Source organism: Lutra lutra, chromosome 18 (assembly GCF_902655055.1).
Source record: "Lutra lutra chromosome 18, mLutLut1.2, whole genome shotgun sequence".
In the NCBI taxonomy this organism is placed as follows: Eukaryota; Metazoa; Chordata; class Mammalia; order Carnivora; family Mustelidae; genus Lutra; species Lutra lutra.
This window is the reverse complement of record NC_062295.1, coordinates 12,703,159-12,720,372: the sequence shown is the minus strand read 5'-3', so window position 1 is coordinate 12,720,372 and position 17,214 is coordinate 12,703,159. Positions and strand designations below refer to the sequence as shown.

General features: G+C 47.9%; 1 long non-coding RNA gene across 2 annotated transcripts in view; it reads right to left on the bottom strand.

Annotated features, from left to right (window-relative positions):
• LOC125090477 (uncharacterized) overlaps positions 1 to 16,994 on the bottom strand; it is an 85,330-nt gene extending 68,336 nt beyond the window's left edge. The window contains exons 1-3 of one of the 2 annotated variants that reach the window (XR_007124350.1): positions 15,967 to 16,994; positions 10,157 to 10,331; positions 5,171 to 5,300 (exon numbers count right to left, since the gene is read on the bottom strand). This is a non-coding gene — a long non-coding RNA (uncharacterized LOC125090477). Of the gene's footprint in view, positions 1 to 5,170; positions 5,301 to 10,156; positions 10,332 to 15,966 lie in introns of those variants that run through there. The other variant, XR_007124349.1, reaches the window with a different exon arrangement.
• Positions 16,995 to 17,214: the final 220 nt, after the last annotated feature.

Sequence of the window (17,214 nt, the reverse complement as noted above, 5' to 3'; positions counted from 1 at the left end):
AAGACAGAAGCTGTCTAGGGGCGCCTGGGTGGCTCAGTGGGTTAAAGCCTCTGCCTTCGGCTCAGGTCATGATCCCAGGGTCCTGGGATCGAGCCCCGCATCGGGCTCTCTGCTCGGCAGGGAGCCTGCTTCCCTTACTCTCTCTCCCTGCCTGCCTCTCTACCTACTTGTGATCTCTGTCAGTCAAATAAATAAATAAAATCTTTAAAAAAAAAAAAAAAAGACAGAAGCTGTCTAGACTAGAACTAGAACTAGAACTCTGCCTCCTGGCAGAGGCCCTGAGTACCCTGAGAGCAGCCAGCCACGCCTCTCTGGCACTCTGCACCTGCGCCCATCCCTGCCCACCCCAACCCAACAACCACCTAGGCTTCCACTCGCTCACCCCTCAGGACACTAAGAGGGTGGGAACCACTTTCCTCGATGCCCCCGGGACAGCCAGATGGCACCTGCCAGCAGCCCGAGGAGCCAGACCCTGCCTACCTAGATCCCAAGGGCTGTATGATCTCAGCCTAATCCACAAAACCGATCCTCAGGAGAGTCAGAGGAAAACTGAACCTCCCTGCCAGCTGGCCATGTGGTAGGCACTGAATGTTCAAATATCCTATAACATGGGAAGAGGTGGGATCAGGCCTGGAGGAGACACAGCCCAGCTCCCTCTCTTCCATCCAGGTCTCCCATTAACAAGCCAGAGAAGGACCCTTGCAGGTCTGAGGGAAGAGGCCAAGGAAAGGCAGTAATGAGAAAGCAGGGGTGAAGAGACCAATATGAAATATATGTGCTCATTATCACTCATATGTCTTATGCTTTGGTAACCTTGTTTCAAGAAAATAAACTGTTTGGGGGCGCCCGGGTAGCTCAGTCGGTTAAGTGCCTGCCTTCAGCTCAGGTCATGATCTCAGGATCCTGGGATCGAGCCCCGCATCAGGCTCTCTGCTCAGTGGAGAGTCTGCTTCTCACTCTCACTCTCCTTTAGTGCTCCACTCCTACCCCTCACTCTCAAATAAATAAATAAAATCTTAAAAAAAAAAAAAAAGAAATTATTAGACCTACCCCCCCAATCTTCCTGGATTTCATGGGATCTTTTTAAGAGTACTTCACCTGGACAGAAAAGTCAGCTTTGCAGCCATGGAGCTGTGACCATATTTACTGAGTTTTAGATTTGCACAGCAAGGGAGCTTATGTTTCTGGAAGAAAGGGCGGTTTGGTACTGGAACCCCAAATTTGGCTTTGCAAATATCACCTTATATCACTCTTTTTACTCTGGTCAAATGTAATATTTGTATTGAAGTACAATGGATATATAACATGGTATAAGGTAACGGTAAACAATGTATTGACCTGATACACTTTTATGTTGGAATAGGATTCCCACCTTAGCATTAGCTTATACCTCCTTCGCGTTATTTAATCCTCACACTTCGCCTGACCTTTTTCAGGGTATGTGCTAAAGAGAGTCTGCGGCTTCAGTCTTACATCCCCGCCCCCTTTTTGAGCAAACACCATGCCACACTCTGCCAGGTGACAGTTCATATAAATGGGGTGCCTGGGTGGCTCAGTCATTAAGTGTCTGCCTTCGGCTCAGGTCCTCATCCCAGTGTCCTGGATCAAGCCCTGCATCGGGCTCCCTGCTCAGTAGGAAGCCTCCTTCTCCCTCTCCTACTCCCCCTGCTTGTGTTCCCTCTCTCACTGTGTCTCTCTTTTAAAATCTTTCAAAAAAAAAAAAAAAAAGGAAAAGAAGAGAAAGTTAATTTATATGAAGATGGTAAGCTCAATGGTCAAGGTCAATAGTGAGATCCAGATAACTCAGGAGACAGTGGAGTCCAATATCCTCTCAGTCTGAGGACCTGCTGCAGATCCTCAGTGAGAATGTGTTGTGTTCAGAACTCCTGGCTTTGACATGGGTGTTTAAACCAATTCTCTCGAGTAGTGGTGATGACTGGTTTGTCAACAAAACATGCCAGCAACACTGAGTGTCTACAGTGGGCTCCACACATCAGCCCTTGGCCAGCCAACAGCAAGCGCGCACTTGGGTGTGGGCCGCAGGAAGGAGGAATGCTAACTAATTCTTGAAGATCGGGAGCTTGCGAAGGACACAAAGAAGCAAACGCCCGAGAAAATGATTCTTAGCAGCAAAGCTGCTCAGGTAAACCACGGGGAATGAGACTGAGAAAGGTAAAGAAATGCTGATTTCCATGGGCTGGCAGAGAAAGGCTTTCGCCGAGGCTATGCCGGAAAACAGGCCCTGACAGATGCCCAAAGGTATGTGACCGACACGGAATTCCATTTAGGGATCTGTCCTGACACCCTCACTTTTTAGACTTCCTGCTTCAGCACCAGGTGACATTTAGGGTTTGAGAAACTGATGTACAGTTACAGAAGCCTTTGGGGCTACAGCTCGCGATGACCAGATCCATCCAGCAGCACGGGGCCTAAGCAGTTATAAATCTAGGTTTAGATGACCGTGCACCATTCGTGTCGGCATTCAGAGTGAAGCAGGTGTGTGACTGCTTGAGCACCCACTGATAGGGGAGGCCCACAGCAGTGATCCCGCAGGCAGGTGTCCCCCAGGGTACGGGGGCTTCTTCCCCGGGCTCCATTCTCTCCATGCCTGCCTATTGCTGCGCTCATCTAGATGCGCCCAGTTGCTAAGTCTGACCCTGTTTATCAGACTAGCGCCAAACAGCCTCCAAGCGCACTGCCTGCCATCCCCACTGAACGTGGAAGAAAGAGATGCTGTCTGTGACTGTGTGTCCCAGCGAGGTGGGCAATGTGGGCTTTGGAGGCAGATGTCTGGGGCTAAATCCCAGCTCTATCACGCTCCATGACTTTTTACGAGTTAACCTCCCCGGATCTAAGTTTCCTTCTCTGTAAAACAGAACCTTGGTGGCAAGAAGCAGTGAGGGAGCCCCCAAGGCCTCCTTCAGCAGGGCACTAACCCACTTGCGAGGGCTCCATCCTCATGAACTCATCTCCTCCCACAGACCTCACCTCCTAAAACCATCACAGTGTATGCCTTTGAGGGGAGCGGAGCACAGTCAGTCAGTCAACAGCAGCAGCCGAGACTTTGAAGACGGGGCCCAGATGGCCACAAGGGCATGGCAGAGGGAACACAGTGTAGACTTGCAAGACCGCAGGGTTGGGGAGTGCGGGGAGGACAGTCAGTCCTGGCTTCTAATCCCCACTCAACCACTTACTGGCTGTGGGACGCTCTGGCAAGCCCCTCACCCTCTCCGAGCCTCCATTTCCTCAACTGCAAGATGGAGATAGTAACCCGTGAGTGTCTGTGAAGATATGAGGAGTTTTTGCTTGTGGCACCAACCCAGGGACACGTTCGGAGGACATTCAGGGATCTTTCCTTGTTGTAAAAACTGACCTTGAGAAACAAAGAAAGTGGGCCTGCCTAGCCATGACAGACTACAGCTTTTTCTCATAGCCTGACATGATACAGAGACATCTGATGAAGAAGCTGGCAGGCACTGAAATGTCAACTGTAAGATAATTAGTAATCACTGCCAGTCCAGCCTGGTCCCAAGGAAGCCCCTGCATGACCATCCTGGGCCTCCGAGCCAGGCTCCCAGAGACCAGCCTTCTGCTTTGGCTGATGCTGGGGCTCGGTCTCCTGGGGAAAGGAGTTTGATACAAGAAAGAACTTTTATTATCTTTGCCCAGAAGCACCAGCGACTGCGCACAAAGAGCAGAGCTAGAAATGAAGGGCAGTGAGAAATAAATTATCGTGTTTCCTCCCTGGTGGATAGTCCACTTAGAAATGGGGAGATTCAGAGAAGTGTGTCTTTGTCTGTTCCCTCTATTTCTACGATCTCAGAAATGAACAGGTGACCAACTCTGACTCCGTCCATCAGTTGGCTCCCATCATACACAGCGGGGCATAGGCTATGTTGGACCAAGTTCAAATACAGGACCATGATTCCACCAGGCCTCTTACAATCAGGGAAAGCTGGGGGCTTGGGTGAGTCCATCGGGAGTGGGGGTGCTCCTCCACACACCCCACAACCCTGAAGTTCTCTAAGCCTGACTCTTTGAATCTGGAATTCAGGGCAGCACATCTGTTCATTTACTCAGTATTTATTGAGCACTTACAGTGTGCCAGGATCAGGCTAGGCAGAGAGGATTCAGAAATGACAAAGAAAGCATGATCCGTGCCCTCAAAGAACTTGTTCTAATACAGGGGTTCTCAAACTTGGCACTATTCACATTTTAGGTCAGATAATTATTTGCAGGGTGGGAATGGGAGGGGCGTCCTGTGCATTATGGGATGGCTGATGGCTACCAGCATCTCTGGCCTCTATACTAACTGTGAATAGCACCCCAGTTGTGACAACCAAAAATGTTCCTAAACACTGCCAAAAGCCCCCTGTGGGTCATAATCCCCACTGCCTCCCCACAGGTGAGAAGCAGTATTTTGATAGAAGTAGTACTACAGTCCAGAGTATAAGCTCTGGAGCTAGGCGGGCCTAGTTCTCCTGCCTTATTTGCTGTGTGACCTCAGGGGAATTACTTACTTCTCTGAACTACAGTCTCTTTATTTGCAAATCATGGGTAGTCATCAGACTTTCACGATGTTGTTAGAAATGAAGTATATAAATAATGTAGCAGACGTTGTCAACGGCCACCCAAAAGCCATCCTGCCAACCCCAATTCTTCTTGCTGACAGAACCCCCATTCTGTTCAGAGAGCCTTCTCTCAGGAAGGACAGATCAGTCCCCTGTGGGAGGTGGGCACAGAACCCAGAACTAGCCACTGAGAGAGAACAGGCGTATGAGGGAGGGCACTCCCCCCCCCAGGGAAGATCTTCCCCTCCGTTAAGAAATAGGTTGATAAGGAGTGCAGTGATTTTAAAACATTTTAAAACAAGTTCTTCAATACTCCTCCCTTCCAAAAATGGAACCTCACTCCCCTCCTCTTGAGTGTGGGCTGCATTTAGTGGCCCACCCTGTAATGAAGAGAAGGCAGCAGAGGTGACAATGTGTGACTTCCAAGGTTAGAACATGAGACACTGCAGCTTCCTTCTTGTGCTCTCTCCATCACTCCCTCTGGGGGACGCGGCCGCCACGCTGTGAGGACACCTGAGCAGCCCTGTGGAGAGGCCTGCAGCTGGCAGCCAACAGCAACTCGCCAGCTGCGTGTGTGAGGCATTCTTGGAGCAGATCCTTCTGCCCTGGTCAAGCCTTCAGAAGACCGCAGCCCGGGCCGACATCTTGACTGAACCCTCACAAGACACCAAGAATAAGACGACCCGGCTGAACTGCTTCTGATTCCTGATTGTCTGCTCTTTTGAGCTGCTGAATTTTGGAGTGATGTGTTAGTGCAGCAAGGAGAAGCAATTTCTTCCACACGTCCCATCAACTCCCACTCCTGCGGGCTGATCTCATTGGATGAGGACATGAGGTGAGAGCCACAGCAGCTGTCTTGAGGCCTCAAGAGGGAGGCCAGGAGAGTCTCGGGGATGCTAACCAGAGCCACAGAAACAACCCCAAAGGCCCCACTTCCAGATATCTCATTACAGAAGAAAAACACCCACATACTTAAACCACAGTTTCCTGGAACCTGTAGGTTCGTGCCTCGAGTCCAGCAAATTCTAGGGAGATGGCCATTACCGATGATGCTGTTTGCTCTAACTTGCCAAGGTTCCTCTCATGAATTCCAACCCTTCTCAACTCCACACGAGGTGTGCCCCTTATCCTGAACTGGAAAGGATGGTGGTAACAAGGGATGAAGGGCACAAAACTGGGCAGCTTTAGGCTGTCCCCTTCTACCCTTTGTTCTGAGAGGTCTGACATTCCCAGCAGGACCAGACTCCCATGCTCTTACTCATCTTGGGATGCCACAACTGGATCCAACAACAGAGGTTTATTTTCCCACAGCTCTGGAGGCTGGAAGTCCGTGATCAGGGCACCGCATGGCGGGCTTCTGCGGAGAGCTCTCTTTCCGGCTTGCAGACAGCCACCTCCTCACGTGGGAGAGAGAGAGAGGGTTCTGGTCTTTCTTCTTGTTATAAGGGTACTAATCCCCTCATGAGGGCTCTACCCTCAAGACCTCATCTAAACCTCATTACTTCCTAAACGCCCCACCTCCAAATACCTTCATGCTGGGGGACAGGGGTTCGAGGGGACACAATTCAGTCCATGGCATGTGCCAAATGGCAACAACTTCAATTCTCGATTCTGCGCATCAGAGAGGAAAACAACAAAGTGTTCCCCTTTCCTGCCCAATATTTTATGTAGAGAAGGCTCTACATAGTTGGTTCTAAAAGTTAAAGGTATGTTTCTTTACAAGAGGTACAATCCTCTATGCTGCTTCTTATATCCCAAATACGGGTGAAACCATATAATTGTTCAGAGTCTCTGACTGACTTATTTTACTCAATGTAATACCCTCCAGTTCCATCACATTGATGTAAATGGTAAGTATTCATCCTTTCTGATGGCTGTGTAATACTCCATTGTATATATGACCCACATCTTCTTTATCCATTCATCCACTGATGGACATCTAGCTCTTTCCACAGTTTGGTTATTGTGGACATTGCTGCTAGGAACATTGGGGTACATGTGCCCCTTCAGATCACTGCATCTGTATCTTTAAGGTAAATACCCAGAAATGTAATTGCTGGGTCATGGGGTAACTCTATTTTTAATGTCTTGAGAAACCACCATGCCATTTTCCAGAGGGGCTGCACCAGCTTGCATTCCCGCCAATAGCGTAAGAGGGTTCCCCTTCTGCCCATCCTCGCAAGCATCTGTTATTTCCTGTCTTGTTCATTTTAGCCATTCTGACTAATGTAAGGTAGTGTTTCATTCTGGTTTTGATTTGTATTTCCCTGATGCCAAGTTATATGGAGCATTTTTCATGTATCTGCATTAAGTAGGGTATGTGTATGATGAGCACTGAATGTTAGAGACAACTGATAAATCACTGAACACTACATTTGAAACTAATGATCCACTATATGTTGGCTAATTGAATTTAAATAAAACGTTTTTTAAAAAACTAAAAAAATAAAAATAAAAAAGGTATGCGATGTCCATTAGCCAGGCAGAAAGCAACAAAAGTAAAACTAAACTGTTATGTCCAAGTCCAAAAGGCGTTGGGAGGCGGGGCGCGTTGGAGGAAGAATGGCAGAGTTAAAGTGTTCTCTATATTCATTTCTTAAATTAAATTCAATTTAATTTAAATTCAATTAATTAACATGGTATATTATTAGTTTCAGATGTAGAGTTCATTTACTCATCTGTTGCTTATAATACCCAGTGATCATTACATCTCATGTCCTCCTTAATGTCCATCACCCAGTTACCCCATCCCTCCACTCCCCTCCCCTCCAGCAACCCTCAGTTTGTTTCCTGTGATTAAGAGTATCTTCTGGTTTGTCTCTGATTTTGTCTTGTTTTACTCTTCCCTCCCTTCCTCTACGATCTTCTATTTTAAATTCTACGATCTTCTATCTTAAATTCCACATGAGTGAAATCACATAATTGTCTTTCTCTGATTAACTTACTTTGCTTCTATTTCAGTAATGGGCCCCGTCCTAATAATCAATCAGGCCTGGGCTCCGGGGCCCAGGGGCAGCCATGCACTGACTGGTGGAGACTATGGCTTACTTCCCCTCTCGGGGCCTTGGTTCCTTTACCTATAATGCTCCTAGTATAGATCTACATTCGAGGAGGTGATGTAGATGACGTGCTGAGGATGGCATCTGGAAGACAGTGAGCACTTAATCACCTGTTGGCAAATTATGACTACTGCCGCCATTATCACAATTACCATCTTTTCCTAAGGAAAGAGAGAGGCCAGCAGCCAGACCACAGGACTGTCGACCCTCCAGGGAGTAGCCCAAAGAACCAGCATAAAGTAGCAGAACAGGGAAGTGCAATGTAGCGCTGGACCCTGGGCCTCTAACCTCTTTGATACCTCCTTGCTCAGTCGCCCCACCTACAAAATGGAAGCTAGGATTCCTATCTTAGAACATCACAAAGAACGTGTAAGTAGCTTGAAACAGTGTCCTGAACACAGGTACTCCTATCTTCCCAGGCTCTAATGCCACCTGGGAAGAGGAGATGGAGTTTCAGATACAAGAATGGATTATGTCCAGGGTTGTCAGGATAGCAAAAACTACCTTCAGTGAACAGATGGAGAATCCGCCTAAGAAATGAAAGTCAAGACTTTAAGAGCGAGCCACTGAGTAAGTTGGCTCTTGGCAGGAATGGTTCTGCTGACCAATATATGGGAGCCCTACTATGGCAAACGTTGCAGATGAACATACAAGAGTGATGTGCCCCTTCTTTCTTATAGACCACATTCCAGCTTCCTTAAGAAACTGGGGCTCTATGTTTCAAGAGAAGGGGGGCCCTCTCCAGTTTCAGCAGATGACTCTCAAGCAGTCAGGGTTGGCAAACATGGCCTGTGGGCTAAACCTGGGCAGCCATTTGCTTTTGTGTGGTCCAGGAGCTAGAAATGACTTGTACATTTTTGAGTGGTTGGAAAAGATCAAAAGTACAATAATATTTCCTAAAATTTTAAAGTTATAGGATATTCAATTTCACTGACCATAAATAGGCTTGTTCACTTACTCCTATATATGGCTCTTTTTGAATTACAACAGCAGAGCTGAGTAATTATTACAAGCTCTGAGTGCAAGGCTCAAATATTTACTATCTGGTTCTTCATGGGAGGATCCCCGGTTCAAGCCAGAGTTTTTCAAACTTCGTGTCCTTCAGAATCACCTGGAGGGCTTATTCAAACATCATCTGTGAGTCTCAGCTCAGAGTTTCTCGAATGGGGCCAGAGAATGGGCATTTCGAACCAGATGCCAGATGAGGCTAATGACGTTGGTCTAGAGACCACGCTGTCACACTTTGAGAACTGCTGGTCTAAGCCAATCATGGTAAATTCCATTGTCCTCACCAGTGACTGGCTGAGAAAAGGACGTGACAAAGTTCTGACCAATGAGACTCAAGGAGGAGTCAGCTGGGAGCTTCTGGGACAGTGATCATAAAAGGGACAAGAGGAAGAGCTACAACATCTTGAGACTGTGAGGAGAAGGGGCAGCCTGTTGCAGCGGGGGGCAGAAAAAGCGGAAACGTGGAAAGAGACTGGATCCACGACTGCAAAACTAATGCTGTGTCTCTCTGGGGGCACTCACCGCAGGGTCACCTTTCACAAAACTCTAACTGCCATTACTGTATAAACCTCTTCAAGTTGGGTTTGAAGTAGTTGGAAGCCAAATATATCCCCACTCTGTGCAGCCCCACCCAGGGTTCCAACTCCACTCACACCACTGCGAGGACACCACCAATCCCAGGCCACAACAGCTGGGGTCAGCCTATGGGCCACACTACCCACCATCCTACAATGGACAGAGCAGATCCAGGGTAGAAAAAATAACATTATTTCTGGAGCCATAAAACCCCAGGGTGGAGCCTGAATTCCATCAACGTGTAAGTGTGTGACTGTTCACCCCATACTCCAAAGACAGGACCTACACATGCCTCACTGACTGAGGCAGCCCTGTCCGTGGGTCTGGGCAAGGTCTTTTCCTCTCTGGTCCCTTCTTCGCCACTAGAGCTGGCATGTGGCAAAGCACTCACCAGGTCCCAGGCACAAGACTAAGCTTTTCACCTACGTGACCTCACTGAATCCTCAAAACAACTGTAGAAAGTGAGTACCATTGTTCCCCCCTGATCTTACAGCTCAAGAAACAGAGGTTCTGGGAGGTTACATGGCTTGGCCAAGGTGGTACAACTTAGAAGTGCAGAGACAGGATTCCAGCTCAGATCTGTCTGGTCCAAGAACCCATGTGTTGGAAGCTCAAGGTTGTAACACCAGGGTTAGAGGACAGGGTATGCACATGCAAGGGGTCGGGAAACTGCTGCCTCCAAGCATCTAACAGCAGGTCTCACTCCTCTCCTCACCCACCAGCTCCCTCTAGGAGACAGGGCTTCTTTCGAAAGCTGGCCAGCGCTGACCAGTCAGCCAGAGGAAAGCTGACATGAGCATCAACGGAAATATTGCAAGATCACTCCAGATGTGGACAATGAGACAGTGCGCCGTGAGAACCATGGCAGCAGCACGATGGCCAGGGTCTGGGCCTGCCCAGCATCTCATTGGCTTTGGTTCCTGGGCCGCAGCCCAGGCTTACCTGCCACTTTCCGTGCCTGGCTGAGCATCCCACGCCGCCGCCCCCTCTAGCCTCCAGCTGTCTTGTCAGCCCCGCCAATTCCGCCCTGGAGGACTCGCATGTTTGCCTTGCCCCTCTGGAGGGCAGGCAGAGGCAGTGGAACGGGCAGCAATTCCAGAGCCGTCACAACTTCTGGCTGAAACCAAACATGACAGATTTACCATTGGGCAGGCCGTTCCATTTATTATTTAACGCTTGCAATAAATATTTGCATGACCCAGCGCTGGAGGGAACGCTCTGTGATAACTCACTGCATTTCCCTGCCAAACAGCACCGCGATCGGATTCCAAAGCTGTGGCAGAGAATATTTTATACTACTCTAAGAAGCCAGGTGATGGCCCTCTGGTAGGAAACATTTTCTTGCCTGTCTCCAAAGAGGGAAAGGGAGCAGAGAGATGGTGGTTCCAAGAAGCAATTAGATGAGGAGGAAGATGAAGATGACAACTAACATTTACCTTGAGCCTGCTGGGTGCCAGGCTCTGTGCCAAGAGCTTCCCATTCATTCATTTAGCACGTGTCTTTAAGGGCAGGGCTGCCAGAGTTGGCAAATAAAATATAGGACATCCAGTTAAATTTGAAATTCAGATCCACAATCAATAAAAATCCCATGTGATACTAGAAAATGTTTTGTGTTTATCCAAAATTCAGACTAACCCTAATTGAAGGAATGCCCATGACTGAACAGCAAAGGGGATTTGTTTTCCACTGGGGGTCAAGGAAGGGACCTCTAAGAAGGTGACTTGGACAAAGATGTCAGTGAAGGAGATAACCATGACATAAGGAGCCAGAGCTCCAGGCACCGATGAGAGCCCGTGCAAATGCCCTGGGGTGGAAAGAATGTTGGAGGGTTTTGCAGATGGACATGGCCAGACTGGGGTCTGAAGTTCTGTGGCCTGGCTTTCTGAATCCAGATGTGACACAGAGGAGCAACAAGAAAAGGAGAAATTGCTTTCGAGGAGAGCTGGTCAGGTCTCACAGAAAACACTCAGGCAGTAACAAACCAGCTGCCTCAACAGAAACTTCCACCTCCTCCCCGAGTTGCTCCCCCCAGGCAGGAAGCCAGAGGGAGGGGAGCTTCCACGGTGACAATGCTATCAATTTCCATTCTGCTTTTGCCAAATACAGAAAAGGGCATTTCAAAGACTTTTAAAAATAACTTCCAAACAACTCAAGGGTGGGAAGAAGAGAGAGAGAAATTACTCTTGGCCTGCTCAAGAAAAGTGATAATGACAATAAGAAATACAGATAAAAAGTATATTTTCACATATGTTCTGTCATTTACTCCCTGGCACTCTATAAGGCAGGCAGGGCAGACTGTGATACCCCTGAGTCACAGCAAGGAAAACTGAAAAACAGAGTCCAACAACTAGGAAATGGCCAGGCTGGGTTTGAGGCTATGTTTGGCCCCAAAGCCTGGGCTCCCAAAAGCCCCCTTGGGTCTTGCTATGGACTGAATTATGTTCTGCCAAAATTCATATGCTGAAGCCCTAATCCCCAACATGACTGTATCTGGAAAAAGAATTCAGGAGGTAATTAAGGTTAATGAGGTCCTAAAGGTGGGGTCCTAATCAAATGTGACTGTATCCTTTTAAGAAAAGGAAGAGATCCATCCCTCCCTCTCTCTCTGTCTCTCCACCACCTGAGAACACAGGGAGAAAGCAGCCATTGCAAGCCAGGAACAGAACTCTCACTAGAACCTGACCACACTACTACCCTGATCTTGGACTTCTAGCCTACAGAGCTCTGAGCAATAAATGTCCGTTGTGTAAGCCCCCAGTCCATGGTATTTTGTCACGGCAGTCTGAGCTAAGAGAGCTGATATCAAGCCAACCACAGCCCAGCCCTCCCTCAGCCAGCTCGTCCAGCCCACCAAGCTATGTGGAACAGGATCCTTTATCCCACCTCCTCCTTGGCCTTTCAGCCTAGCTGATGCCTAAAGGGTCCTCCCACCTGGCAAGCCCATCCCTTCATCCCCATAGGACTCACATGCCTCAGTGAATGTCAGACCTAAGTACTGGCAGGAGAGGACTCCTCCACTGCAAAGAAACACAGAGGCGGAGTGAAGGGATCACAGCTTTGGAAAACGTGAGTTCAAATCCCAGCTCTATACTAACTAGCTGGTGGCTTTGAGAAAAAGACCTGAACCTCAGTTTCCTCTTCTGAGAAATGGGGATAACGTGATCCACCCCACTAGGATCATGAAGAGAACTGCATGAGATGCTGAACCTAAAACATCAGCATGGCACTGGCACATAGTCAGTGCCCGATAAGCAGTAGCTATTGATAATAATTACAACAATAATAACATTCAATTCATGGGACCGAATGTCCCTTCATTCCGCAAATTTTTAATGAGCACCTACTATATGTCAGGCCCTTGGGCATACAGCAGGCCACAGGACACACGTGATGCCATCTCCGTGACACTGCTAATACAACAGAAGAAACAGACTTAGGGCATAATAAAAAAAGGAACACATTTATAAAAAATCACGTATAAAAAGTTTGAAAGGGTTGAAGAGTGCTGTGAAGGAAGAAGGAGGCTTCTGTGAGATAATCATCTAGTTCAGCATCAGAGAAGGCCTCAGAGGCTATTTCAGCCAAGATCTGGAGTGTGAAGGAGGCAACCAGGCAAAGATCAGAAGGGATAAGCCTTCCCGGTACAGAGAGCAAGAGCATGTGTGAATGTGGACAGGCTGGGAAGGACTGGACATAGCCCAGCAGGTACAGTGAGGCCACTCTGGCTGAAGGCAGCTAGGGAGACATGGCTATAGAAGTCAGCCAGGATCACAGCATGCAGCGTCTGCTAAGCGACTTCTAACTTATTCTAAAATAAAAGCGTTAGCAGGCACTCGAGCTAAGCACCTAGCAAGGTGGCTGGTACAGAGTAAGAGCTCAGAAAAAGTGAGCTCCCATCCCTCCCCTGGAACGGACAAAATAAATTAAAATGCCCCCTCTGCTTTGAATTTTTGGATTTGATTTTGCCTTGCCACTGTTCCTTTAAAGAGTGTCCACAGACCAGGGGCAGGAGGATGAGATGGAGAAGGGGATACGAGAAACAAGCTCAAAATCAAACAAGCCAGAAACTCCGGGCTGGGAATTTTCTCTCTAGATCTCTGCAGGAATGGCCACATCAGTGCAACTGCAGGAGAAAGAAATGAAGTCAGCAGAGCTTAGAATTCCTTCTCCAACCAAGCCCCAGATGCCAGGCAGGCAGTAAAGCTGCCCCCATTCCACCTCCACCCCAGAGGCTGAGGATGGAGGCTGCCAACCCCCTCCTGACACCAGAACAATCCCTCACAGCTATAAGGCTGAAGCTATCAGCTTGGCCACATCAATGCCAGGAAAGCAAAATGTATGTGGGCAAAATGCTAGAGAAGGAAGGAAGGAAGGAAGGAAGGGAGGGAGGGAGGGAGGACTGGCAAATGGTTAGGAGAGAGCCCCAGCCGGAGTCTATGACAATCATCCAGCATGAAGTTTAGTGTGACCCCAGGCCCTTCTTGGAATTTTAAAATTCATTATTTTATTTATTCATTCACTACCCAAATAGAACTCACAGTAGACTCCAAGAATATGAATAACAAAATTATTAACATAAATTTTAAATCAGGACTTGGGGAAAAATAACTTAGAATAAGAGGTAAAGGCAGGAAGAGAACAGGATGGAAGGTAGAAAAAAGATTTATAGGTCAGGAGGTCAGTTACTAGATCTAAAAATGCAGATCTGAGTTCCCTGGAGGCCAAGTCAAAAAAAAAAAAAAAAAAAAAAGGGCAGTAGAAGCTGTTCTCGTAGTCTATAAGGAAAAAGACAATTGACTCTCTAGGACCAGCACTGTCCTGCCATTTGACCTCATATAAGTGATTTAACCTCTACTTCGACTCAGTTTCCTCCTCTCCAAAAAGGAATGACAAACTACTCAATCTTTGTGACTCCCTCTTTAGGTTAAAAAACAAAACAAAACAAAACACTAGGAATGCCTGATCTTTAAGTCTAGGCTCTGAAATAAAATTCCCAAACTCCGAAGAAGTTTGGACTAGTCACTACCAGAAATGAGGGAAGCCATCTGGGCATAACATAATAAGGAGCCGTGGTGAACTCAAGAGCACATGCACTGTTCGAAGGGGGCAGCTGCTTCTCACCTCCAGCTGATTATTGCCCTACAGGAATGTGGGCCTACAGTCTGATATTTTCTTTTCACAATCTCATTTTTAAAATTATTATTTATTTGACAGAGAGAGAGAGAGAGATCACATGTAGGCAGAGAGAGAGGGGGGAAGCAGGCTCCCCGCTGAGCAGAGAGCCCGATGTGGGGCTCAATCCCAGGACCCTGAGATCAGACCCGGGCAGAAGGCAGAGGCCTAACCCACTGAACTACCCAGGCATCTTTTCACAGTCTCATTTTTAAGAGGAGCTCAAAATCAGGATTTTTAATGTAAACTCTTCTGACATGTAAATGTTTACTTTTAATTCAAATTTACTTAAAACAGTGTACAGATCAAACATAGGAAGGCCAATTCCAGAAAGAAATGGCAAATCTCTCTAGTGTCTTACAAACGGGTTTTTCTACCTTCAGGTTAAATTGCAGTCCCCAGACCCTTTCTTGCCCCAGCTAAGCATCTCAAAGAAACATTTCCCCACAAATATAGGATTTTTGGAATCCCATTCCACACACACTGTTGGGTTCCTACTGTGTTTTAGGGACAACGAAGGATACACCACGGTGATAAACAAGTCTCCACCAAGTAGCTAGACAGGCCTGACTGTGTGCTCCATCAAGAGGCTGGCTGGCTCCCAGGAAGTTCTCAAGGTTTGGTGATGTCTGCAGAAATCAGCCTTTTCATCAACAAGTTCAAAGTATATTGCTGGATTTATTTCTACTAGGAGCCAGAAAACACCCATTCCTCTCTAAATCCTTTTCCCTCTGTCTAGCCTCCTGGATGTAGTTTTTTCCATGGAGCCCTGCCACTCGGTCCATTGCCAATTCTATTCAACAAACACCTGCTAAATGCCCACTGGATACTGTGCTGTGCTAAGAGCTGGGGGAGTCAAGACGAATGAGACCACTTGTCCACATTCTAAGTCTGGGATACAGATGCAACTGAACTTATCCTAGACAATATTTTAACGGACAAACAGCTAAAGAATAAAATGGAAAGTGAGTTAACAGGAGTTTGAGTTGGAATTCTCCAACCCACTAGCTATGTTTTCTTGGGCAAGTCGCTTACCCTGTGTCTATTCCCTCACCTACTTTAAAAAAAAAAAAAAAATTAAGGAATATAAATCACCTAACTTGGAGTTGGTTGAAAATGGGACTAGCCCATATTGCAGCAAAAGTTGTACACTGCACAATTTCAAGGGGTGCTAAAGACTATGCTGCAAATCGCTCCCCCTGGAGTTGTGCAGTACCCAACACAGACAGCTGTATAGTGCAGCCCTGGCTGGGAGGAGTGAATACCCCATATGAGACAAACAAAGGAGAGTGTCTAGCACATCATACCAGCTCAGCAAATGAAACTGTTGCATGCACAGAAACCAATGGGGAAATAAAACCTAGTTTTCTTAACTTCTCTTTTCCACCATCTTTTCAACAAGAACCTCACCTCATAAAATGAAGCACTGCTGAACAATCAGGGTCCCTCAACTCAAGTTAATCCCTTCTCAAGCATCAGGTGCTGCACTTCCTCCTCCAAGGAAACACAGATACCAGTCCTCCAGCCTTGACTTATGTCGCTGCCTTTCCTAACTGCCAGTCTGTGGTACATCGTCCCACCTGGCCCAGTCCTGCCTCTGGATTCAGGTTGCTGAGGGCAGCTTGGCAGTCCACACTCTCCCTTGGTTCAGCGTAATTATCCAGTAGGTGTGCTCCAGTAGGTGTGCTGCAGCCGGGGTTTTCTGTTCCTTCTAAGCTTCAAACTGATTATCTTAAAAGCTTAAATACAGCTGGCTTAAATCTTGCCTCTCATTTTGGAGATGGTAGAGGCCAGGTCTCTTTCCATTGCAAAGCAACAGAAACGCAAATGGAACCAGTTAAGGGAAGATGAATTTCATCGTCTCATATCTTCAAGAGTTCAGGGGTAGGGCTAAGTTCCGGTACAGCAGGATTTAAGAGCCCAAACAATACCATGGGGCTGGCTTCTAATCTTTTCACTCTGCTCTACCTCCCCGGTGGTGCCATGTGGCGGCTCCTGACGACTCCAGGTGTTAAACAAGGAGCAGATGCTTCCAGCCAGGAGGGGGTATTTAAAAAAAAAAAAAAAAAAAGCAAATGGGAGTAGAGGGATACGGATGAAAGAGTCCAGGAATGCAATCTTCAGCGCCCGTCATCCTCTTCTCTTCATCTGGCCACCTCAGCCCTGCAGTGGGCTTGCTTCTTAATCTCTGGCTGTAGCCTGTTGCTCGAGGTCATTCAGAAGGCGAGTGGGGCGGCGGGGACAATGGCAGGCTGCTCACCCCTCCCCCGTCCTGCCCTTTTTGAGGATGCAGGCTTGAGAGAGTATCCTGGTGTTGATACCACGTGGAGCGCACATGTGACGAAACCCCACTGGGGTCTCTATAAAACCCTGCAGGGGCTGACCAGCAGGTGCCAATCTACTCGTCTTGTGGGCACCCCGGCCAAGCCTCCTCGGTAAGTTCCCTCGCCTTTTAAAACCGGCGCCTACCCTTCTGGAGAGGCCTGCCTCTTCCTTCGGCCTCTCCCTTGCCTTCAGGGGCCACTTTCGAATTTCACTGTGGGAAGTGCCCAGGTTTGGAGCCCCCACAGCTTACCCTCAAAGCAACCTCCACCCTCTCAAGCCCTAGGAAGCCACCTCATCTCCCGCCCACAGCTCAAGCAAACCCCGCCTCTTCCTGTTTCCGAGGGCCTAGTGCCCGACACTCATTTCCTGTCCGGAGGAAGGCGTCAGCCCTCGTGTCATTGGTGGAGCGTATTTGACTGTCAGGCTCTGCAACCAATGAGTGATCAAGTTGGCTCCACCCTCAACCCACCAACCCCTCCTAAAGGACTCTTTCATCTTTCAAG